The sequence below is a fragment of the Moschus berezovskii genome, chromosome 12 (assembly GCF_049115385.1).
Source record: "Moschus berezovskii isolate FMDL1 chromosome 12, NW_MosBer_1.0, whole genome shotgun sequence".
Classification (NCBI taxonomy): Eukaryota; Metazoa; Chordata; class Mammalia; order Artiodactyla; family Moschidae; genus Moschus; species Moschus berezovskii.
In genome coordinates this window covers 28752670-28775273 of record NC_142471.1, presented here as the reverse complement: position 1 = coordinate 28775273, position 22604 = coordinate 28752670, and the positions used below count along the sequence as shown (strand labels likewise).

General features: G+C 50.9%; 1 protein-coding gene across 5 annotated transcripts in view; it reads right to left on the bottom strand.

Moving 5' to 3' along the window:
* The window catches only part of CHST3 (carbohydrate sulfotransferase 3), a 42285-nt gene extending 20136 nt beyond the window's left edge, over positions 1-22149 (bottom strand). For 3 of the 5 annotated variants that reach the window (XM_055425509.2, XM_055425510.2, XM_055425511.2), the window contains exon 1: positions 21558-22149. The gene's annotated coding sequence lies outside the window, so the exon portion shown is untranslated. Of the gene's footprint in view, positions 1-11719; positions 14309-15000; positions 15182-21557 lie in introns of those variants that run through there. The other 2 variants (XM_055425513.2, XM_055425512.2) reach the window with 2 other exon arrangements.
* Between the last annotated feature and the right edge of the window lie 455 nt (positions 22150-22604).

Sequence of the window (22604 nt, the reverse complement as noted above, 5' to 3'; positions counted from 1 at the left end):
GAAGAGAGTGCGGTGACTGCTTGGTGATATCTGCCGTGTCTAGAGGGGTAGCGTGCTGCTATGCATGTGCTGAATCTGCTTGAGCACTGCATTTCAGCCCTGAAAGCATGTGAGAGTTATCTGGAGCTTCAGAAATTACTAGGGCCTGGGTCCCACCTCTAGAGATTACAATTGAGTTGGTTTGTGTGTGGCTTGGGCATCAATTGTTTAAAGCTCCCTAGGTGATGGAAGATGGAGAGCCATGCCTCAGAGCACCCAGCTTCCTCTTTGAGAGCACCATCTCAGGGCATCTCAGCGGATCCACTGCCCAGTGTGCACACTAGCTCAGCTGCAAGGCCAGACTGGCAGGGGAGTTGCTGACTGGGGCTCGATACTGGGTGAACATGCCAGTATTCTTGTTTTACTCAGGATACAGCACTTGAGAAGCTTCGAGGTTAGTGTTTGAGTGTTCTGTTTAAAACCAGCCACCCGACACCATGGCGCACTGCTCAGCTGTAGAATGGCACAACAACTTAAATGAATTTGGGGAGTATTGAGTGAACAAAGCCAATTTTAAAAGGTGACATACTGCGTGGTTTCATTTCTATACAATTCTTGAAATGACAACATTGTAAGAGAGAAGATCAGATTGCTATTGTTAGGAGTTTAAGAAGGGGTGGGGTGGAAAGGAAGTGGGCATAACTATAATGCAGCAACATGAGGGGTCCTTTTGGTGATGGAAATGTTCTGAACTTTGGCTGTATCAGTATCCTGGTTGTGATACTGCAGTAGTTGTTCACCATTGGGGGAAACCAGGTAATGGGTTCAAGGGATCTCTGTACTATTTCTTAAAACTGCATGTGTGTCTATAATTATCTTGAAACAAAAGTGGAATTAAATAGAAAAAAAGAAAACTAGGTTTTGAGGAGATCTTTGTGAAAAGGCAGCAAGAGGTGAGAGATAAGAATAAGCAGAAATGCATTTCCTGGGGCAGGAGCAGCATCGGAGTTGAGTCCAATCTGGAGCTCCAAGTTTGGCTTTTTGGAGTACCAGGAACTGGGGTCTGTTCATGTGCAGGGACAAGCCTGGGGGCTCTTTGGGGAAGTAAAACAATGAGGAAGCCCATCCTCAAAATAGGGGAAAAAGAAAGAGGGGACCTGGAGAGATGACAGGATATCTGAGGCCCCGTCAGCTGGAAGAGCTGGTGTTGATGAGGTGCTCAAAGGGAGCCTCTGGCTGATAAATGCTGATAGTAAACCAGTAAATTCATTTCCCGAGTACTTGCTTTGGGCCAAGCATGGGAAGAGGCACTGGGAATAGAGGGGAGGAAGACAGTCTCTGCCCTCGGGGAGCTGAATCATAACAGAAATTAATACTTCTAATGAACCAGCTCCTGTTCCAAGCACTTCACACACATGTATAAATTTACTCCTCAGAACCATCCTGTGAAGAAGGTACCCCAGTGCCTTCATAGATAACAGTCACAACTCCCCCCTGCCCCCATTAAAGCACTCAACTTGCACTCAGTTGTAAGGTAAAGCTGGGATTTGAACCCAGGAAGTCTGTCTCCATAGTTCATGGACTCAACCACTGTGCTTTAGCACTGAGCGGGCGGATTTAGCCAAAAGGCAGGAGCTGTATGGCAGTGGGTAGATTGGAGTCCTGGCCAGGAACCGGTCTTCCAGGATCTATACCAACTTGTGCAACTCCGAACAACTCCGGGACCTCTTTATGTCTCACACTCCTTATCTAAGACACGCATGGCCCTAAACACAAGGCTGCTGGAGGGCCTTCGAAGAAATGTGCTTTGGAGGCACTAGGCCATTGCTGGCCTCCCATGAGATGGGAACTTAGTGGCCACCCCAGACGAGCAGCTGTCACTGGCTGCAGGTGACAGTGAGTAGGATGCTGCTCCTGGCCTCAGCCCTGAGTTCTGCCCCGCAGCGGGGCTGCTACAGGAGGGCCTGATTCCAGAGACTGAGTGGGCTTGAAAATCCGAGACAGCATCATGAAATGCAGAAGGAAGAAAAGGATGGCACCTTGTGGGCACCATCCCTTCGGAATCAAGGTCAAGCTGTTGCACATGGTGTTCCACCTGGAGATAACCTGGCCCACACGAGCTTTCCAGTTGGTCTTCACACCTACCTCCCTGCAGCCTCCACCCTGGCCAAATGCACCCACAACTAGCAAAGGACACAAAGACAAAACATGGCAGAACTGAGATTTGAATCCGTGTCTGGTTGGCTGCAAAGGAGGGGCAATGTGGTGAGGTGGAGAGAGCATGGGTTAAGGGTCAGATGCACCTGAGTTCTTCCTATTCCAGCTCTGCCTGTGTGACCCCAGGTGAGTGCCTCATTTCTGTGCCTTGTCTATAAAATACGGTTAGTAATATCCCTGGATTAACACCTTATCACAGACTTCGTAGCTTAAAACAGCACATGTTTATTATCTTGCAGTTCTGAATGTCAAGTCTAAGATCAGTTTCACTGGCCTAAAATCAACAGGCCTGTGTTCCTTCTGGAGCCTTGGGGAGGCCTTCCTCCTTGCCTTTTCCCGCTTCTCGGGGCTGCCTGTTGTCCATGGCTTGTGGGCCCCTTCTTCTATCTTCAAAGCCAGGAGTGACCGGTTGAGCTTTTCTTAATGCATTATTCAGGCTTCCTCTTCTGTAGTCAAATCTCCCTCTTATAAAGACCCTGCTAATTCTACACATGGACATCACCAGATGGTCAACACCAAAATCAGATTGATTATATTCTTTGCAGTCAAAGATGGAGAAGTTCTGTACAGTTAGCAAAAACAAGACCAGGAGCTGACTGTGGCTCAGATCATGAACTCCTTATTGCCAAATTCAGACTGAAATTGAAGAAAGTAGGGAAAACCACTAGACCATTCAGATATGACCTAAATCAAATCCCTTATGATTATACAGTGGAAGTAAGAAATAGATTTAAAGGACTAGATCTGATAGAGTGCCTGATGAACTCTGGACGGAGATTCGTGACAGTGTACAGGATACAGGGAACAAGACCATCCAAATGGAAAAGAAATGCAAAAAAGCAAAATGGCTGTCTGAGGAGGCCTTACAAATAGCTGTGAAAAGAAGAGAAGCGAAAAGCAAAGGAGAAAAGGAAAGATATAAGCATCTGAATGCAGAGTTTCAAAGAACTGCAAGGAGAGATAAGAAAGCCTTCCTCAGCGATCAATGCAAAGAAATAGAGGAAAACAACAGAATAGGAAAAACAAAAAACCTTTTCAAGAAAATGAAAGATATCAAGGGAACATTTCATGCAAAGATGGGCTCAATAAAAGAAAGAAATGGTATGGACCTAACAGAAGCAGAAGATATTAAGAAGAGGTGGTAAGAATACACAGAAGATCTGTACAAAAAAGATCTTCACGACGAAGATAATCACGATGGCGTGATCACTCACCTGGAGCCAGACATCTTGGAATGTGAAGTCAAGTGGGCCTTAGAAAGCATCACTACGAACAAAGCTAGTGGAGGTGATGGAATTCCAGTTGAGCTATTTCAAATCCTGAAAGATGATGCTGTGAAAGTGCTGCACTCAATATGCCAACAAATTTGGAAAACTCAGCAGTGGCCACAGGACTGGAAAATGTCAGTCTTCATTCCAATCCCAAAGAAAGGAAATGCCAAAGAATGCTCAAACTACCGCACAATTGCAGTCATCTCCCACGCTAGTAAAGTCATGCTCAAAATTCTCCAAGCCAGGCTTCAGCAATATGTGAACCGTGAACCTCCAGATGTTCAAGCAGGTTTTAGAAAAGGCAGAGGCACCAGAGATCAAATTGCCAACATCTACTGGATCATGGAAAAAGCAAGAGAGTTCCAGAAAAACGTCTATTTCTGCTTCATTGACTATGCCAGAGCCTTCGACTGTGTGGATCACAATAAACTGTGGAAAATTCTGAAAGAGATGGGAATACCAGACCACCTGACCTGCCTCTTGAGAAACCTGTATGCAGGTCAGGAAGCAACAGTTAGAACTGGTCATGGAACAACAGACTGGTTCCAAATAGGAAAAGGAGTACGTCAAGGTTGTATATTGTCACCCTGCTTATTTAACTTATATGCAGAGTACATCATGAGGATCGCTGGGCTGGAAGAAGCACAAGCTGGAATCAAGATTGCTGTGAGAAATATCAATAACCTCAGATATGCAGATGACACCACCCTTATGGCAGAAAGTGAAGAGGAACTAAAGAGCCTCTTGATGAAAGTGAAAGAGGAGAGTGAAAAGGTTGGCTTGAAGCTCAACATTCAGAAAACAAAGATATGGCATCTAGTCCCATCACTTCATGGGAAATGGATGGGGAAATAGTGGAAACAGTGTCAGACTTTATTTTTTTGGGCTCCAAAATCACTACAGATGCTGATTGCAGCCAGGGAATTAAAAGATGCTTACTCCTTGGAAGGGAAGTTATGACCAACCTAGATAGCATATTAAAAAGCAGAGACATTACTTTGCCAACCAAGGTCCGTCTAGTCAAGGCTATGGTTTTTCCAGTGGTCATGTATGGATGTGAGAGTTGGACTGCGAAGAAAGCTGATCTCCGAAGAATTGATACTTTTGAACTGTGGTGTTGGAGAAGACTCTTGAGAGTCCCTTGGACTGCACGGAGATCCAACCAGTCCATTCTAAAGGAGATCAATCCTAGGTGTACATTGGAAGGACTGATGCTAAAGCTGAAACTGCAATACTTTGGCCACCTCATGCGACAAGTTGATTCCCTGGAAAAGAGTCTGATGCTAGGAGGGATTGGGGGTGGGAGGAGACGGGGATGACAGAGAATGAGATTGCTGGATGGCATCACTGACTCTGTGGACATGAGTTTGAGTGAACTCCGGGAGTTGGCGATGGACAGGGAGGCCTGGCGTGCTGTGATTCATGGGGTCGCGGAGAGTCGGACACGACTGAGCGACTGAACTGACCTGAACTGGACCCACCTGGATAATCCAGGACAATCTTCTTATCTAAAAATCCTTAATCACACAGTAAAGTTCCTTTTACTATGTGGAATAACATGTCCACAGATGTGGGGATTCATATGTGGAGATCTTGAGTGGGGGGTACATTATTCAGCCTCCCACAAGCACATGCCACATGAAACGGGACACATCAAGTTAAATTCTCAGCACGGTGTTTAACCAGTAGTAGACTGGTGATGTTTAATGTCAGCTGGGCACGAGAAGCACTTAGCTTTTACAAAATAGTGCCGGGGTTCACTCCTGAAAATCTGGGGTTGGGGAAAGTGTCTATGCATTGGAATTTTTATAAGCTCCCTAGTGACTCTGTTGGGCAGCCAGGGTAGGGCTGATTATAGTAAGCACTGAATTCATGTCAGCAGTTATTCTTATTCCCACAGCTACTTAGCTCCGAGTCTCGGTGCCCAGGAGCTGTTCAATAGACATTTGTTGAATTAGACTGAAGTGAATCACTCCTGGGGTCCCAAGCTATCCCTGGGATGGCATGGGAGGGGTGAGAGGGTTTCTCACTGCTGCATCACAGGGCCTGAATAATGAGGTTCTGTGGGCAGACAGAGGCCTCTGCCTCTGAATCAACCTCACACCCAGAAGTAGCTGCCTGGGGGGCTGGAGTCTCTCCTTCTCTCCAAAGTCCAGTCAAGGGGCCCAACCAGGCAGAATCCAGTCATCAACGGGCCATTGTTAATGGAACAGAGGGGGCTCTGTGCCCATTTAACACTTCTCTCCCTCACGAAGCTGCTCCCAGCTGAGGGCTGGCTTCTGGAGGACTGCAGGGATGGGGAGGGGCCGCAAGGCTACGAAGGGAATGGGGGAGGCCTCTGGGTGGGGGCTGAGTCCCCTGGTTGGAAGAGCAGAAGCAGCTTGGAACACAGGCCAGTCTCAAAAGTCAGCAGGCTGGAAAGTCTGGGCGCTGATGCAGCCACTCAGGCCAGGAAGAGTTTCCCATTAAAGCTGGGGATCCAGGGACAATGAAACCCACCAGACCCCAATGAGAGCCAGGGGACAGCTTTCTCTGTGGGGTGGTCACACTTGACCTACCTCCTTCCCTTTCCAAAAACAGAAAAGTGAAATCCACACAGTAAATGGTGCCTTTCATTGCCTATAGAAAAGTGTTTTCAAAAGGGCTGGGAGGGTTTTATGTTCTGTGGGCTTGGGATTAAGAGGCAGGCAATTCAACCAGGGTAGGGTATAAATGTCCTTTTGCTTAGCAGACCTTTTCTATATTCAGGAGGGTGGATTTCAGGAGGATGGTGTTTAAGATCCCAAAGATAGTGCCTGATCAGTATCCTCAAAAATGCAGAGACCTACAGTTCTTGGGCTGCTGCTGCTGCTAAGTCACTTCAGTCGTGTCCAACTCTGTGCAACAGACGGCTGCCATAGCCGGCAGCCCACCAGGCTCCGCCGTCCCTGGGATTCTCCAGGCAAGAACACTGGAGTGGGTTGCCATATCCTCCTCCAACGCAAGAAAGTGAAAAGTGAAAGTGAAGTCGCTCAGTCGTGTCCGACTCTTTGCGACCCCATGGACTTCAGCCTACCAGACTCCTCTGTCCATGGGATTTTCCAGGCAAGAGTACTGGAGTGGGGTGCCATTGCTAGGCACCAGCAATTCTCATCAGCTGAATATAGCAAATTCTCTGATAGTTTCTGCCAAGGGAGTACGTTGCTTTAAAACATATTCTAGGAGGGTGGGATTTCAAAGAGGGGGGCCTAGATCAGCAGCAGCACCTGGAAACTTGACAGAAATGCACATTCTTGCTGCCTCTGCCAGCCCAGACCATCTCAGTCGGAATCTTTCGGGGGTGGGCAGATGGGCAGAGCACTCTCTTTAAACAAGCTCTGCAGGTGATTCTGATGCACGCTCAAATTTGAAAATCACAGTGTTAGAGCCATACGTTTCAAACTTCAGGTTGTGGAGTCAGTTTGGTAGGTTGGACAAGCTTTTTTTTTTTTTTTAAGAACAGAACCATAGAGACAGAAAATATAAGTGTATTAAGGATCTGTAATAAGGATATGCATGGGTTTCATAAGACTTTTGTTTCAGTGATGTGTATGTGTCTCTGAGGTTTTGGTCCAAAAAGATCGAAAGCTATTGTTCTAGAGCCAGAATGTACTATAGATAGTCCCAGACTTAAGATGGTTGACTTTTAAGATGGTGTGAAAGTGATACACATTCAGTAAAAACCATAATTGAATTGGGACTAGGCTGTACAATCAGCTGGGGCTTCCAGTCAGCCACATGGTCAGGAGCGTAAACAACCGATACACTTAACAACCATTTACAGCCACACAACCATTCTGTTTTAAACTTTCAGTAGAGTTCAATAAATTACCTGAGAGGTTCAATACTTTATTATAAAATAGGCTTTGTGCTAGATGATGTTGCCTAATTGTAGCCATTAGAGCCATACTAATGTCAGTGTTCTGAACATAAATGTTTAAGGTAGGCTGAGTTAAGCTATGATGTTTGGTAGATTAGGTGTATTAAACGCATTTTCAAGTTATGATGGATTTATCAGGATGCAACCTCATCATAAACCAGGAGGATCTGTAATTCAGCCGACTCCCTTTTTTGTCTAATTTGTCTGAATTGGGAGGTTTTAAAGATAATGCTGTGAAAGTGCTGCACTCAATATGTCAGCAAATTTGGAAAACTCAGCAGTGGTCACAGGACTGGAAAAGGTCAGTCTTCATTCCAATCCCAAAGAAAGGAAATGCCAAAGAATGCTCAAACTACTGCGCAATTGCACTCATCTCACATGCTCAAAATTCTCCAAGCCAGGCTTCAGCAATATGTGAACCGTGAACCTCCAGATGTTCAAGCAGGTTTTAGAAAAGGCAGAGGCACCAGAGATCAAATTGCCAACATCTGCTGGATCATGGAGAAAGCAAGAGAGTTCCAGAAAAACGTCTATTTCTGCTTCATTGACTATGGCAAAGCCTTTGACTGTGTGGATCACAATAAACTGTGGAACATTCTGAAAGAGATGGGAATACCAGACCACCTGACCTGCCTCTTGAGAAACCTGTATGCACGTCAGGAAGCGACAGTTAGAACTGGTCATGGAACAACAGACTGGTTCCAAATAGGAAAAGGAGTACATCAAGGTTGTATATTGTCACCCTGCTTATTTAACTTATATGCAGAGTACATCATGAGGATCGCTGGGCTGGAAGAAGCATAAGCTGGAATCAAGATTGCTGGGAGAAATATCAATAACCTCAGATATGCAGATGACACCACCCTTATGGCAGAAAGTGAAGAGGAACTCAAAAGCCTCTTGATGAAAGTGAAAGAGGAGAGTGAAAAAGTTGGCTTGAAGCTCAACATTCAGAAAACAAAGATCATGGCATCTGGTCCCATCACTTCATGGGAAATAGATGGAGAAACAGTGGAAACAGTGTCAGACTTTATTTTTTGGGGCTCCAAAACCACTGCAAATGCTGATTGCAGCCATGAAATTAAAAGATGCTTACTCCTTGAAAGTTATGACCAACCTAGATAGTATATTAAAAAGCAGAGACATTACTTTGCCAACCAAGGTCCGTCTAGTCAAGGCTATGGTTTTTCCAGTGGTCATGTATGGATGTGAGAGTTGGACTGTGAAGAAAGCTGATTGCCGAAGAATTGATGCCTTCGAACTGTGTTGTTGGAGAAGACTCTTGAGAGTCCCTTGGACTGCAAGGAGATCCAACCAGTCCATTCTAAAGGAGATCAGTCCTGGGTGTTCATTGGAAGGACTGATGCTAAAGCTGAAACTCCAATACTTTGGCCACCTCATGCGAAGAGTTGACTCACTGGAAAAGACTCTGATGCTGGGAGGGATTGGGGGTAGGAGAAGGGGACGACAGAGGATGAGATGGCTTGATGGCATCACCAACTCGATGGACATGAGTTTGAGTGAACTCCGGGAGTTGGTGATGGACAGGGAGGCCTGGTGTGCTGTGATTCATGGGGTCGCAAAGAGTTGGACACAACTGAGCGACTGAACTGAACTGAAAGATTCCGGCATGAGAGTTCCTTTGCCCCACACCAGACCCTCAAGTAGATTACTGAACAGATGAGAAGGCCTGCTTTGGGGGCAGACAGCTTCTTTACAACACTGGCCTAAAGCTAAGTTAAACTGTGTGTTTCCCCCATGTTTATAAAACCTGTCCCTCCACTGCTCCCCTTTATATATATATAAATATATATGGAGACATAAGTGGACCATAGGCAATCAGTTACATCTGGGTAGTAGATTGAGGGGTGATTTGTTGCTTTCTTCTCAGTGTTTGTCTATTTTACTTGAATTCTGCATGCTGAACATCTTTCATTATTACAAAAATAAAAAATAGAAAGCCAAGAGTCCATTTCTGTGTGGAAATACAGAAAAGGAAAGCCGCTGCCCAAGGCAGAATAGTGCTGCCCAAAGGGCCACCCCTCCCCCATCCATGCCCTAGGGCTGAGCCCAGACCTCACAGGTGCCCAGAGCCCATTCCCTTAGAAGAAGAGCACTGCCCCCCTCTCGCGCTGCAAACCTGTCACCCTCTTAGAAAGCCCTTCGGCAGCTCCAGGTTTTCCTGGCAGCCCTCTGGACCCTGGTTGCCGCCCTCTCTTTCCTTAATCAGCTGAGAAAGGGAGGTTCCAGGAAGCTAAGTGACTTGCCCAAGGTCACCCAGCAGGATGTACAAGGCTGTGAAGGGGTGTGAAGGGCAAGTCTGCTGAAGGCCATTCTCGAGGACTGGGCTCTCCTAGCAGCACTCATCTCTGCCTTGTGCCATTGTTAGCACTTTCAGATTCATTTTACTGTCTGCTGTACAGCATGGACTGAACGCGGAGGGAAAGAAGGAAGGAGGGGAGGTGCAGGGAGGCAGGGAAGGGAGTGGAGGCGGGGAGGGGGCAGGGGGGTGGGGAGAGAGCACAGGCGTCTCTGGTCATACTCAGGATAGGAGTGAAGGATGCGCCCTATCTGCGTGAGCCCCTAGGGGACTCGCAACACTCAGTCTGGCCAAGAGGCAGCATGGTCTGGTCAGATCCCCATCGCCAGGCCCTGACCCCACAGGGCCCAGCTGCAGGCCCCTGCCCAGCCAGACCAGAGGGGAGAATGGACAAGGGGCAGCCAAGAGCACGGAGTTAATCTGGAGCCTGGAGGAGCCACTCATGGAAGATGGGGACAACCTTGGGCTAGCTCCCTGGGGGGCCAGGGATGAGGGATGTGAGGGCCTCCATCTGTGCCTCGTGGGTGAATCCAAGGTGACCGCTGAGGAGTGGGGGCTAGGACGTGGGCAGCTCGTAAGGGACAGCTTATTTTATATTGGTGTGTAGCTGATTAACAGTGTTGTGATAGTTTCAGGTGGACAGCAAAGGGACTCAGCCATATACACTTGTATCCACTCTCTCCCAAACTCCTCTCCCATCCGGGGGCCACATAATGTTGAGCAGAGACCCCTGTGCTATATGGTAGCTCCTTGTTGGTTAGCTGTCTTATTTGCTTTACAGTGCTGGTTTCTGCCATACAACAACATGAATCAGCCATAAATACACATATATCCCCCCTCCATGCCACCCCTGTAGGTCATCACAGAGCACCAGGCTGAGCTCCCTGTGCTTTACCATTTTAAATACAGCAGTGTGTACATGTAGATCCCAAACTCCCTAACTATCACTTCCCCCCCAGGCAAACCATAAGTTCTAAAACTGGACAATTTAAAAGTAGCTTATACACAAGAAACGGATAATGCTGGTTGCTTTCGTGGAAAGACCTGGGTGTCTGAGTCAGGCCTGGGAAAGAGATTTCACCACCACGTATCCTTTTGTACCTTTCCAATTTTATACCATGGGCCTGGATTACTTACTTTGATAAAATTTAATAAAACTAAAAATAAACGCAGGTGCCAGTTTTCTACCTGTAGAGGGAGAGGCAAAGTTCCTTTGAGGTGAGACTCTCATTTTGGAAGAGTCATCTGAACAGGCTTTTGAATTTAAGCAGAGGCAAAGCCAAAATCCCATCCCAGAAGGAAAACTTGGGAGCAATGAGAAGCAAAACTACCCCTACAGCCGAACTTAACAGTCTGCTTTCTCTGTGAGAAAAGTGACAACTCTCCAGAAATTATTACTGTCGTGACTGGGCCTGAGACTGACAAGACAGCAGGAACTGGCTTGGGTCCCCTCCTCCTGTGCGGAGAGGAAGTGTCAGGAGGAGCCGCCCTGCAGACGGTGGAGTCCTGGGGGAGTCCCAGACATCCCTGGGAAAGCAAGTAGACTTGGGCTCACCACGTGGGCCTCGGGCATTAAAGGGGAGGGGACAAGGGGCCCCTCACGGCTGCAGACCCCGCAGACCTCTGGGAATCTGGCACCTGTCTGTTGAGCGTAAGGCAGGGGGTCATGTGCTGGGTAATCACTGAGGCCAGGCCTCTGGTGGAGGCCTCTTGTTTCCTGGCCCTTCCACAAGCAGGCAGTGTCAGGGCCAGGGTGGGGCTGGCGCTCAAGCAGAGAAGGAACCTGCTCCCCTCCAAAGCCTGGGGAGAAGCTCTATGGCTTCAAAAGTGCTTCCAGAGAAATAGTGACTCATGGCCCAAGGGAAATCAAAGCTTTTCTCACCCCAGAGGTTATTCATCCTGCAACACAGGTATCTGCTGATGACAGATGAATCAGAAATACTAGTCTGAGAACAGCCAGCCTGTGTGGCTGTGTCAGAGGGCAGGCTAACCCCTCCCTCCTCCTGTCTGTCTCTTAGCAAAAGGGAGACTTACTCGTCTCAGTTCCTCCCTTTTCCGGCCAAAGGAGTTCCAGTGCACCAGAAAACTTCTCTAAGTCTCAGCATCCTAACCTGTGAAGTGGGGAGAACAACTGTGCCCCCCTAGCTAGGTCGTGGAGTGGGTGAGAGGATGCCACTCAGCACAGGGCCGGCCACCAGCCCCTCCTGCTGGCTGGGAGGGTGCGGGGAGTGGCAGCAGCAGCTGTGGCAGCCTGGCATCCTGCGCTGTGGACTGGGCTGAGGCAGCTGGCACTTGCCCCTTGCTTGACTCATTCTCCTTTTCCAGGTCAGGCCCACCAAAACCAGGACAGACACACACCCCCCGCCCCGAGCCCCGGTGCTCCTTCCAGTGGGGAGAGTCTCACCCCAGATGGCTACGTCAGCGGGGTTTGCTCGGCCAGGGAACCTGGGAGCTCTCTGTTACCTCTTAAATATATCCACAACCTCCAACAAGCTCTGGGGAGTGACCCACACTCTTGAGATGAAAATTCTCCTGGAATTTCCTGTCTGCACTGCATCATTTGCCAGACGTAGGTTCGGTACACCCCACCTTCTATGATTCTCCAGGGGCTTTACTTGAGCCTCGAGTGGCTAAGTACATCTGGAATAGGAGAGCCAAGGGTTTGAATTCTGGCTCTGTGACCTTGGACAAGTCACCTAGCCTTCTGGGCCTCAGGGATGGCATCTATAAAATGGGGCTACTTCATGCAATCAGATTGACGCAAATAAATCACTTAACCTGAGGATGCCTAGTACAAAAAGAGCTTGCAGATACTCAGCTGTACTTTTCAAGAAGGCGGAGGCTGCTGGCACCTGGCATAGTGCTGGGCACACAGCTCAACCAGGCTTTACTTTTAAAAAGTGATTCCAGTGGAATAGCAGGCACCATTCTTAAGGGAAAAGTAGCTCTAAAACTTCAACCCAGCAGTTCCTTCCCACCCAAGATTCCAGTTGCAGGCTTGGCATGGAGGCCCTTTTGGAAGCTCTTCATGCCCATCATCACTTCTAGAAGCTCCTGCCTCATCCAGGTTTATGAGTGGCGGTGGAGTGGGAGGGGGGCAGTGGGAAGATGGGAGGCAGAGGGTGGGGAGAACTCAGGGCAGGAAGCCGGGGAGCTGACCTGGCCCTGCTACCTGGGTGTGAGGGTCCCCTTGCAGGGCTCTGGGCACGAGAACTGGCAGGTGGGCAGCAGGCAGCAAAACTCAGTGATGTCATGTTTTCCCAGAATGACTCAACAGCTTGTCCCTGGGCTCTGAATGGTGAGCTGTGTGCTGTGGCCTCCGGGCATCCTCAGCTCCTTGCCTTCCAGGCTTGCCTGAATCTTTCCTTCCCAGCCTAGGGACCCATGGCTATACCACCCGTGCTCTGCTTCTGGCTGTGACCCCCCAGCCCAGGGGATGTCCCCGTGCTGCCTCTGTCATGTCTCTCTAATCTCCGTGTTGAAGAAAGACCTAAGTGCCAGACAGACCTGTGTTTCATTACTGCCTCTGCTTCTACCTGGACAAGTGACCTTGGGCAGGTTACCCTACCTCTCTGAGCCTCAGTTGCCTCATCTATAAAATGGAGTTAGTGCTAATAATTTTATTAGTTGTAGGTTGCTTAGTGAGAAGGTTTGTAAAGTGATTGGCATACAGCAGGTGTTTAGCAAACAGAAAGCTTGACCTCCAAAGGCCTGTATGATCTGACCTCAATTTACTTTGCTAGTTGCTTTAAAAAAAAAAGGATAATAGGTCATTCTTCATTTTATTCTCCTGTGACCCCCAGGTAGTGGATACTATTAGTATCTCCATTTTACAGATGAGAAAACTGAGGCACAGAGAGGCTAAGCAGCTTGGCCATGGTCACACAGCAGTAAGTGGGGATTGAGGTTCCTCATGCAGACAGCCTGGCTCCAGAGCTTACACGTGTAACTAACTCCTCCCTGCCTCTCCTCTCTTGCTCGCTCTCTGTCTTCTTCCACCCTACAAATTGCAGTTCAGTCCAGCTAGACTCCTCACCCACCTCTGCACTCGGTCTGAACGTTCCCATACCTGTGCTTTTTGCCCAGGTTGCCTTCCTTGCCCTGGAAGCCCACCTGCTCCATGAAGCCATCTCCAGGTCCTCCCTCATGTCCACCTTTGTGGGCTCATTACCGTTGGGCTCCAAGGTGGTTAGTTGTGCCAGGTGTCCTGTCCTCTTCTAGCCTGGAGGCACCTTCCACCCAGCATGGTGTCAGGCATGAGCAGACACCCAAGCCAGGTGATGCCCTGGCCAGAGCACATGTGTGCTCCTTGGGTGGTGTGGAGGGGCACTAAGGGCCCTACTACTTCTGCGAGGACAGCTCAGAGGCTGCAACTGGAACCACCCCCAGGAGGCAGCCGGCCAGCTGGGCTTCTGTCACTCTGCTCAGGGAAAAGGACTCACTCATGGGGGCCTCTGCTGCTGAGAGGGTTGGGTTTGAGACCCAGAAGAAGATGAGTGGATGTCCGTCCAAAGAAGGGAAAGGACTGAGAACTGCGTGCTATTAGGGTTGAGTAGTGGGGCCCATACTGCACAGTCTGCCTAACTCAAAAGGGTCTTTTGGAGGGTATCAGGCCCATCCTCGGGATCCCAGCCCAGAGCCCACAGGGTAGTGACCACAAGAGGCCATCTACCCAGGGTCCCACTCTCACATTCCCTCCTGGTCCCATATTGGGCCTCTGGTTCACAGCAGCTGCCCTCTACCACTCACTGTGACTCCCACCAGCTCTGCCCAGACTCAGGTCACTCCCTAATAGCAGCGTCCTCTCATGGGAGACTGGGCACTGTCCCGTGCCTCCTTCCTCCGGGGGTCCAGGGTCACACCCATCATTTGTGTTCCCCAGTCAGGCCTGGGTACTCAGTGCTTGCTGGGGGCTGCACAAAACACTGCAGACACGGGAGAACAAGGCAGACTCTGTCCTGCTCACAGAGCTCACTGCCCGGTGGAGACCACAGACCATGAAAGCAGCTGGGGCAACAGAGCAAGGCAGAGTGTGAGGATGGGGACGTGTAGGCAGCCACAGAGAGGGCCACCGACCGAGGCTTCTAGAAGGAGACATCTGAGCTGAGGCCTGAGGGTGAAGGGAGCTGGCCATGAGAAAAGAAGGAAGAGAGAGTGTTGTAACTAGGGTGTACCCTGGTCACAGTAACGAGAGGACTGTCCTGCTGAGCCGTTCCGCCCCTCCAGTTGAGGCTCCAGCGGGACGGATACACCCAGGGTCAGGAGCACTGACTCTGGAGTGAGGCCGCAGGGCTCAGACCCAGCTCTGCACTCACCAGCAGCAGGGCCCCGGCAACTTCTCCGTCTGTCTGCTTCTGTCTTCCCGTCTGTACAACGGTGATCACACAGTACCTACTGCCAGAGCTTCCAGTGAGAACTCTGAGTGTGGGCCCAGACAGCACTGATTAAGCACAGGGTGTGCAGCTAGCGCACCAGTTATCTCCTGTGTCCCCAGCCCCAAGGCACCTGCCCCAGATGCAGAAGGAGGTGGAAAAGTGAAAGGGAAGTGGTATCTGTCGAAGGAAGAAGAGGATAGGGTCCTGATCTCTGTGGTCACAGAGACTATTACTTCATCCTGTGAGGATAACTTCCCCTTCCTGGTTCTAGGTCTGCAACAATCTTGGGCCTCTTCAGGCCTGTCTGTCCTAACGCTTCAGATTCAGGGCCCCGGCCTCTTTCAGACGGCCCCGCCCACCCACCTCAGAAGTTGTGAAATGCTTTGCTGAAAATCAGTGCAATCTCAGCCAGGGGGGTGGCCCAGTTTGTTTTCAAAATATTTCCTCTGATAGCGCTATTTTGGCTCAGACATGTTAGCACTTTGCAGAATCCTGCAGATGGCGAGGCAGCTGGAGCGGAGGGGAGGAGGGAAGCAGGGAAGAGAGTGGGAGAGGCCCCGGGCCAGCGCTCAGGTAGCTGTAGGGGCCCGCCTGGGCACGGGTGTCACGTGGCATGCTCGGACAGGCGCACACAGGATGGGGTCAGGCCAGCCTGTAGCGGGGAGCTTTCAACTGTCTAAGCTGCGGAGCCTTCTTATGAACCAGAACTTTCCTAGGAAACCCAATATGTAGAACAGATAAATGGGGAAGAGGCCTGGAACGCCCCTCCATCAGGCCTCTGAGGGGTCCTTGTTGAACTCCAGGGCTCCATGGAACCCAGTTTGAAAACTGATGCTGCTAAAGGAATCATAACCTTCTCTGGGGGAGTTAGTGCCCACATTGTTCTAAAATAGAGATCTTCCTAAGGGAAAGTGAAATGATCTTTCTAATAAATTCTAATTCAAGCCTAGTACAGAGAATGCCGCGCATCCTGAGAACCAGGACTCAGGAAGTGCAAAGTGACTGATCCTATTCGCTGACAAGTTTGTGAGCACCTCTCTGGGAAGTCTTGTGCACTTGGGCCTGAGTGTCTGGGGCAAAGAGTATGTAGTGAGCAATAGTTAGGGCACATTTCTAAACTCCTCACAGATACAAATTCATTTATAGCCCTATTACTCATAACCTATTACCATCCCCCCTTTTCTAGGAAACTAAGGCCCAGAGAGGTTAAGTAACTTGTCCAAGGTCACACAGCTACTAAGCCGTACAGAGAGCATTCTGGCTTTAGAAGATGTACTCTTCACTATCTCATAATTTGTCTTTTGGGATGAGTGCATCCCTGTGCTTATTTCTCTCTCTCTCTCTCTGTATGTGTGAGTGTACTCTGGTCCATGGTGATTTGTGCTAATCTGTGAGTATGTGTGCGTGCAGTCTCTTTTCCAACAAGACTGCAAGCCACAGGGCTTACCCCTTAACTTCCCTCTCAGAAGCCTGGCAACAACAGGACAAAGGGCTCCGGCGTGGGGGCAGGACCAGAGTCTAGGGGTGGTGCCCATTCCCCAGATTGCGGGGGCTTCTGTTTGCTGACCCAGCAGGCACAGCCGCAACAGTGGGAAGCACCCCCTCCCCGGCCACTCCCTGTGACTGAAGTGGAGCCCTGAACTGGCAGCCCCACCGGGGAGCTACCCCCGTCCTAGCACCCTGGTTCTTCCCTTCTTACCGGACGCTGGGTTTAGAGTGGGTCAGCTGAATCACAGGAAGGTACTGACGCATCACGAGTTTACTTCCTACCCCCCAGACAGAGAAACTTACAAGAGCGCTTGGGCCTCTTGAAGACACTGTTGTGAATTCACACCACCAGCACCCTGAACGGGGCCCAAGCTGATAGAACTCTGCTCAAAAGCAAAGCCCCCCGACACGCCGGTTAGTCCAGGAAGCCCCACAGTGTAAACAGGTTTTGAGGGTTTCTTCACATGTGAGCCCACCTTGGAGAAAATCAGCTTTGCTCCATCCACTCTAAACTGATGATTAAGATGCAAAGCTTCCTTAGATGGCACAAAATTAGAAAAAGCCCCACCATTCTTCATCATCAAAGTCAAACTCACCAAGAGAGACCATCCCGCCTCGCTAAGCAGGGCAGAGGCAGGGAGACTTGCTCAGACGGAGCAGGGTTGTGCCGGAGCCTCGGGCGGTCTCCTCTCTCACAAGCTCCTGTTGTCCCCAGCCACTAGTGTGCCAGCATCCCATCGTCCCGCAGCACAAGGACAGGCCGGAGGTGGGGGTGTTCCCTGACTTTTGCGGCTCCCAAAGGCAAGGAGGAGGGGCTGGACAGGGCAGAGGCAGGAAGGAGGGACCTGGTGAGGCGGCCAGTGAGCCAGGTGTAAGCACAGAGGCCAAGACAGAGCTTCCCAGGTCAGCTGTTTATGCGGCACTCAGGAGAGGCTGAGCTGGGAACTAACTGGCTTATTTATTTTCCACACTTTTCCCTTCAAATCCTTTTCAGAGAGATTTCTGGAATTCCACTGATAAATTTCCCAGAGCGCAAACAACCATGGTCCCTCAGCACACAGCCATCTCTGTGGGGCAGGAGGGTAAGGGGAGGCACAGAGAAGGAGCGATGGGCCGTAGAGACCTGAAGTTACTGGCGCTCAGGGGCTCTCATGGCCTGCATGCCCCGCCTTCCAAGCTTGCAGAAGCAGGGATGTGCTGGGGTGTGCAGGAGCAACTGCCAGATTTAGGTCGATGAAGGCGAAGGCGGAGACCTTCAAGCACAGAACAGACTGTCCAGCCTGCCAGGGGCCACAAGCCATGGAATCTGCAAACTCAGAGCAGGACAGGCAGCGTACTACCACCTGTTTAAGCATCAGACAAGAAAAGGGACAAGTATTTCTGTTTAAAGAATGAAAAGGAGAGCTGTTTTCCTTTCCTCCTGCGTGACTTCGTGAAGGGCAGAGGCCTGTCTGAGCGTTTCCGCACGACTGATACCTTGGCTCCCTGCTTTATCACTTTCCAACAGAGGTGCTCACAGCTGTTCCCTGGTCTTCACCCATCCTCTGACAAAGTTCCTAAGTACCTCCGTGTGTCACACACTGGGACGGAGCCAGGGGACAAAGATGAATAGCCCCACCCTTTGATGGGGCAGCTTCTCGCCACACCCAGTCTCCCAGCTTCCATCCTGGACAGTGAGTCCATGCCGCAGTGAAGCAGGGAGAGGGCTCCAGTATCTCTGCAGCTCAGCACTGCAAAGGCTCTGGCACTCACCCAGGTGGGCTTACTGTGGAAGACGGGCAAGGCCAGCTGGGCAGTGCTTATCCTCTGCTCCTTGTTTAAGGTTGCCAGCTTTCCCCATACCATGAACACCTGTATCAGAGGCACTGGGGGTAGAGATGGGGGAGGGCAGAGCTGTGGCGACTCTGCCCCAGCAGGGGTACCCCCTCTTAGCCCTGGGGCTAGGGAGATAGAGTCCCAGCCAGGCAGAGAACACAGCTGTTGCTGAGTGCCTGGAAGGGAGTCCTGACGGCAGCATAACTCACATTTGTTGTTCAGTCACTAAGTCATGTCCGACTCTTTGTGACCCCGTGAACTGCAGCATGCCAGGCTTCCCTGTCCTTCACTGTCTCCTGGAGTTTGTTCGGATTCATGTTCATTGAGTTGGTGATGCTATCTAACCACCTCATCCGCTGCAGCCCTCTTCTCCTTTTGCCTTCTATCTTTCCCAGCGTTAGGATCTTTTCCAGTGAGTTGGTTCTTCGCATCAGGTGGCCAAAGTATTGGAGCTTCAGCATCAGTCCTTCCAATGAATATTCAGGACTGATTTCCTTTAAGATGGATTGGTTTGATCTCCTTTCTGTCCAAGAGACTCTCAATTTGCACTTCCTTCTTAGCTTTGTGACCTTGGGCAGCCACAGCACCTCTCTGAGCCTCATTTCCTCATCTGAAAAGTGGAACGGTAACTGCTGTCCCTCTGGGGCTTGTGTGAGAAAGCTTTAAGCTGGGGACCAGATGAGCCATGTGGTTATCACAGCCCCGGCTGTCTCAGCTCTGCCTGTCCATCTCTCCTGAGGACGAGACAGTGCCACGGAACGTACCTCTCTTGGGGGTGTGTGTGGGGTGGGGGGAAGGACCTACCCCTGGATATTCAGGTGAGGGCTGATTTTCCTGTCTAATAGGAAAAGACCAGAAAAAGAAAAGAACATAGTAATCCATTTGATGATGTTTACCTGGTAATTTCTCCCAAACTTGTGACTTGTATGGTCACAGTGGTAGCCTTGTCCCCATTTCTCAGATAAGCAATGAATCATCTCTCACTGGAATTACCCCCATATCTCCCCCACAATCACTCCCAGGCCCCCACTGTTTCCTGACTCTAGATGCATATGGAAGGCTCTAACAGTCTGATGCCACCTATCCTTTGATTTCCATGACCCATGGTATAAGCCAGGTTGGGCAGAGTGTGTATAAAAAGAGGACTGCCATCAGGGGCCCCAGGACCCAGTAAGTGCATCAGTGTTGCTTCCCTGTTGCTATGGAGAACCAGTTAGGGACTTTAGAGGCAGCTGGGCGTGGTGGAAACAGCATGGGTTCCTGAGTCAGACTGACCAGTTTCAAATCCTGGCTTTGTTTCCTCACCAGCTGTGTGACCCCCAAAATGTTACTTAACTTTTCTGAACCTCAGTTTCCTAGCCTGTAAAATGGTGATAAAATGCTGTTTATCGGGATATAAAGTCTTACTGAGGTAACATAGAGCTCGTGATTTACAGAAGACATAATTAAGGTGGAAAGGTGATATTGGGAAGGGACTGGCTGCAGCGTTCGACCTGAAATTGGGGGTGGCCAAGCCTAGATCACTCGCTCGTCTGGGACCACATTTCTGGGTGCTGCCTACAAACTTTGCTAATTTCAGCATTAAGACCATTTAGATGCTTGAAATGCACACCAAACCTAGTGACAAAGGGGTAAGGATGGGGGTGGGGAATGACACATTTCCTCGTGATTACATGGCCAGGTTGCCACCGCATCCTTGCATGTTCCCAATTCCATGCCAGTAGGGAATCAGTCCCAAGATTGCTTGCAATCCCAGTTCCGGGAACATGAGAAGTTTCCACTCCTCTGGGAAGCTCATGCCAGCTGGTGCAGAGGAACCCATTCAATACAGGGACTGTGACCACCCCTTCACCTGCTGCCACCACAGAACCAGGCCACTGCTGCAGGACACAGCTCCTGGACCCTTCATGAGAACTCATCTCCTTCCAGGCCAGTAGGAGCCAGGAAGAAGATCCCATGACACTCGCAGCTTAGCCAAATGCAGACATGGAGCCTTTCTTACTGCCCCTCTTAGGGAAGCAGAGGCCAGTGTTGAAACTCAAGTCCCCAGTGCCAGCCCACAGGGCACAATGGAATATGCTGCTTGGGCTAAATGGATCAAGCAGGGCTCCCTGGAACCACTCAGGGCCACCTCCTCTGCAGAAAAAACCACTTTCAACCCAGCTGAGGCCACCTGGCTTGGCTCATAGAATGTCCCTAATACATATAAATTATGGGTGTCATTGTTCAACAAACAACTATTGAGTACCAGCCATGTGCTTGGCACTGTACTAGATCCAGGACAACCTTTGAAAAATCCTGGAGTCCCAGGACACCAGGGCATCCAAAATCAGACACAACTTCAGGTGCAGTGAAAATAAGACTTCAGGACTGCCATGCTTTTTCCACGAACTCAGTCTTAAACATCCCCTACCACGTTTTACACACACAGGGCTGGAATCTCCTCAGCCCATCCCCTGGAAGTCCCTGTGAGGAAGCACATCCGCTCGGGGGAAGGGTCTGTGCTTCCCTCCCAGGCCCTGTCACTGCCACCACCCAGCTGTCCAGGGCATCACTGCCTGCCAGTCTTTTCTGCTCACAGACCCTAACACTGGCGGGTCTGAGTTTATGAATCACTCCCTCCTTTCTCCCGGCCTCGCCTCCGGAAGGACGGCGCACACCCAGACACATCACCCAGACACCGAGTTTCCACACCAAACTCACTCCTGACGAACCAGGAGAGCCGACTGCAATGTCTGATTTCTCCTCCCCACTCAGTCAGCCTCGAGGTCCTGGCCACGACTTTTCAAAGCCAAGGCAGCCCCTCTCCTGGCCAGTCTCGCTTTGGGGACGCCTCACTGTGGGGCAGCAGACAAAGACAGTGGATTTACTTGAGGGCTGGAGGACATGCTTGGCATAAAAGATCCAAAGGTTCACACTCCCAAAATTGTACAGAGTCGGGCTGAAGCGGTCGGTGTGGCATGCGTGCGTTGCCTGTGGCTCGATGGGTGATGAGCTGTGCGTATCAGGCAGTTGTGAATCTGGGTGCAGTGGGTCTGGAGGTGTGGGTGCCTGCGTGGAACTTGCCCCGAGTCGAGAATTCCCTCTCCCACCTTCGGTTTCTTCCCCTCTTCTTCCAAAGTTTGGCGCGCGCGCCCGATCGGGGATGGTGGGGGTGTGCGCCACTGGGCCACCGCTCCCGAGCCCCTACTTACCCCGCCACGGAGCCTCCTCCAGCGGGGGCGGATCCGACTCTCCGAGGCTAGGGTCCGGCGCCGGCAGCATCCGCCCGCAACTTTGCCCTCCTCCCGGCAGGACCAGGCAGAAGCGGCTCCGGGCCTCCAGTGCCCTCGTGGCCCCGGCTCTGCGCGCCGCCCCCGGGGGGACAGCGGCGGGAGGAAAGGAGGCGCGGCCCCGCCGGTTCGCACGCCGGGCGGAAAGCGGCGCCAGGCGGGCGCCGTCCTGCGCAGCGAGCAAGCGGTCCTGCCCGGCTCCCTCCCTGCTCGGCCGGAGTCGGCGAGCGGCCGGCCGCGGCGGCAGATTCCTGAACCGCGTCCAAGGCGCGCGGGGAGCCCTCCTCCTCCTCCTCTTCTTCCTCCTCACCCCACCCAGCTCCCACTCCTGCGCCCCAGCAACTTGGGAAACGTTGGCGAAGTTGGCGCGGCTCTGGCCGCGCGACGGGCCTCTGGGTGGAAGCAAGGGAGGAGAGGGAGGAGCTGAGGGGGGTGGGCGGCCCTCGCCCCGGCCCCCGGGGAGCTGCGCCCGGCAGGACCCTTCCGTGGGTCTTTGTTCCCAGTGCTGCGCCTCAGCCCGCCTCTCCCCTGGGACTCTCTTAAAGACGCTGGGATCCCTACTCGCTGTCAGAGAGGCTGGGAAGAGCTCCCCTCCGGGGCGGGGAGGGGCGGGGGAGGGGGCCTGGAGTTCTCGTGGCTTCGCCCTGCCAGAGCCCCTCAAGCCCTTCCGGCCTCCCATCCTATTGAATCAGAGTCTTTCTAAACCCACGTTCCCTTTTGAATTTCTGATTACTGTGTCTATCCCAAACTTTATTCCCTTTCTTTTCCCCTCTGAATTCAGCCCTGTGCTAACCGAACACTCGTCAACCAGGGTCAGATGACTAAAATTGCTGCTGTTGAGAACATAATAATGTACCGCGGTTGCTGTTGTGAATAACATTGTTAATGTACTAGAATTGCTATTATTGATATCGTTAATGTATAAACTCAGGTGGTTTCTCCAGGGCAAGATAAGTTAACAGACCCCTG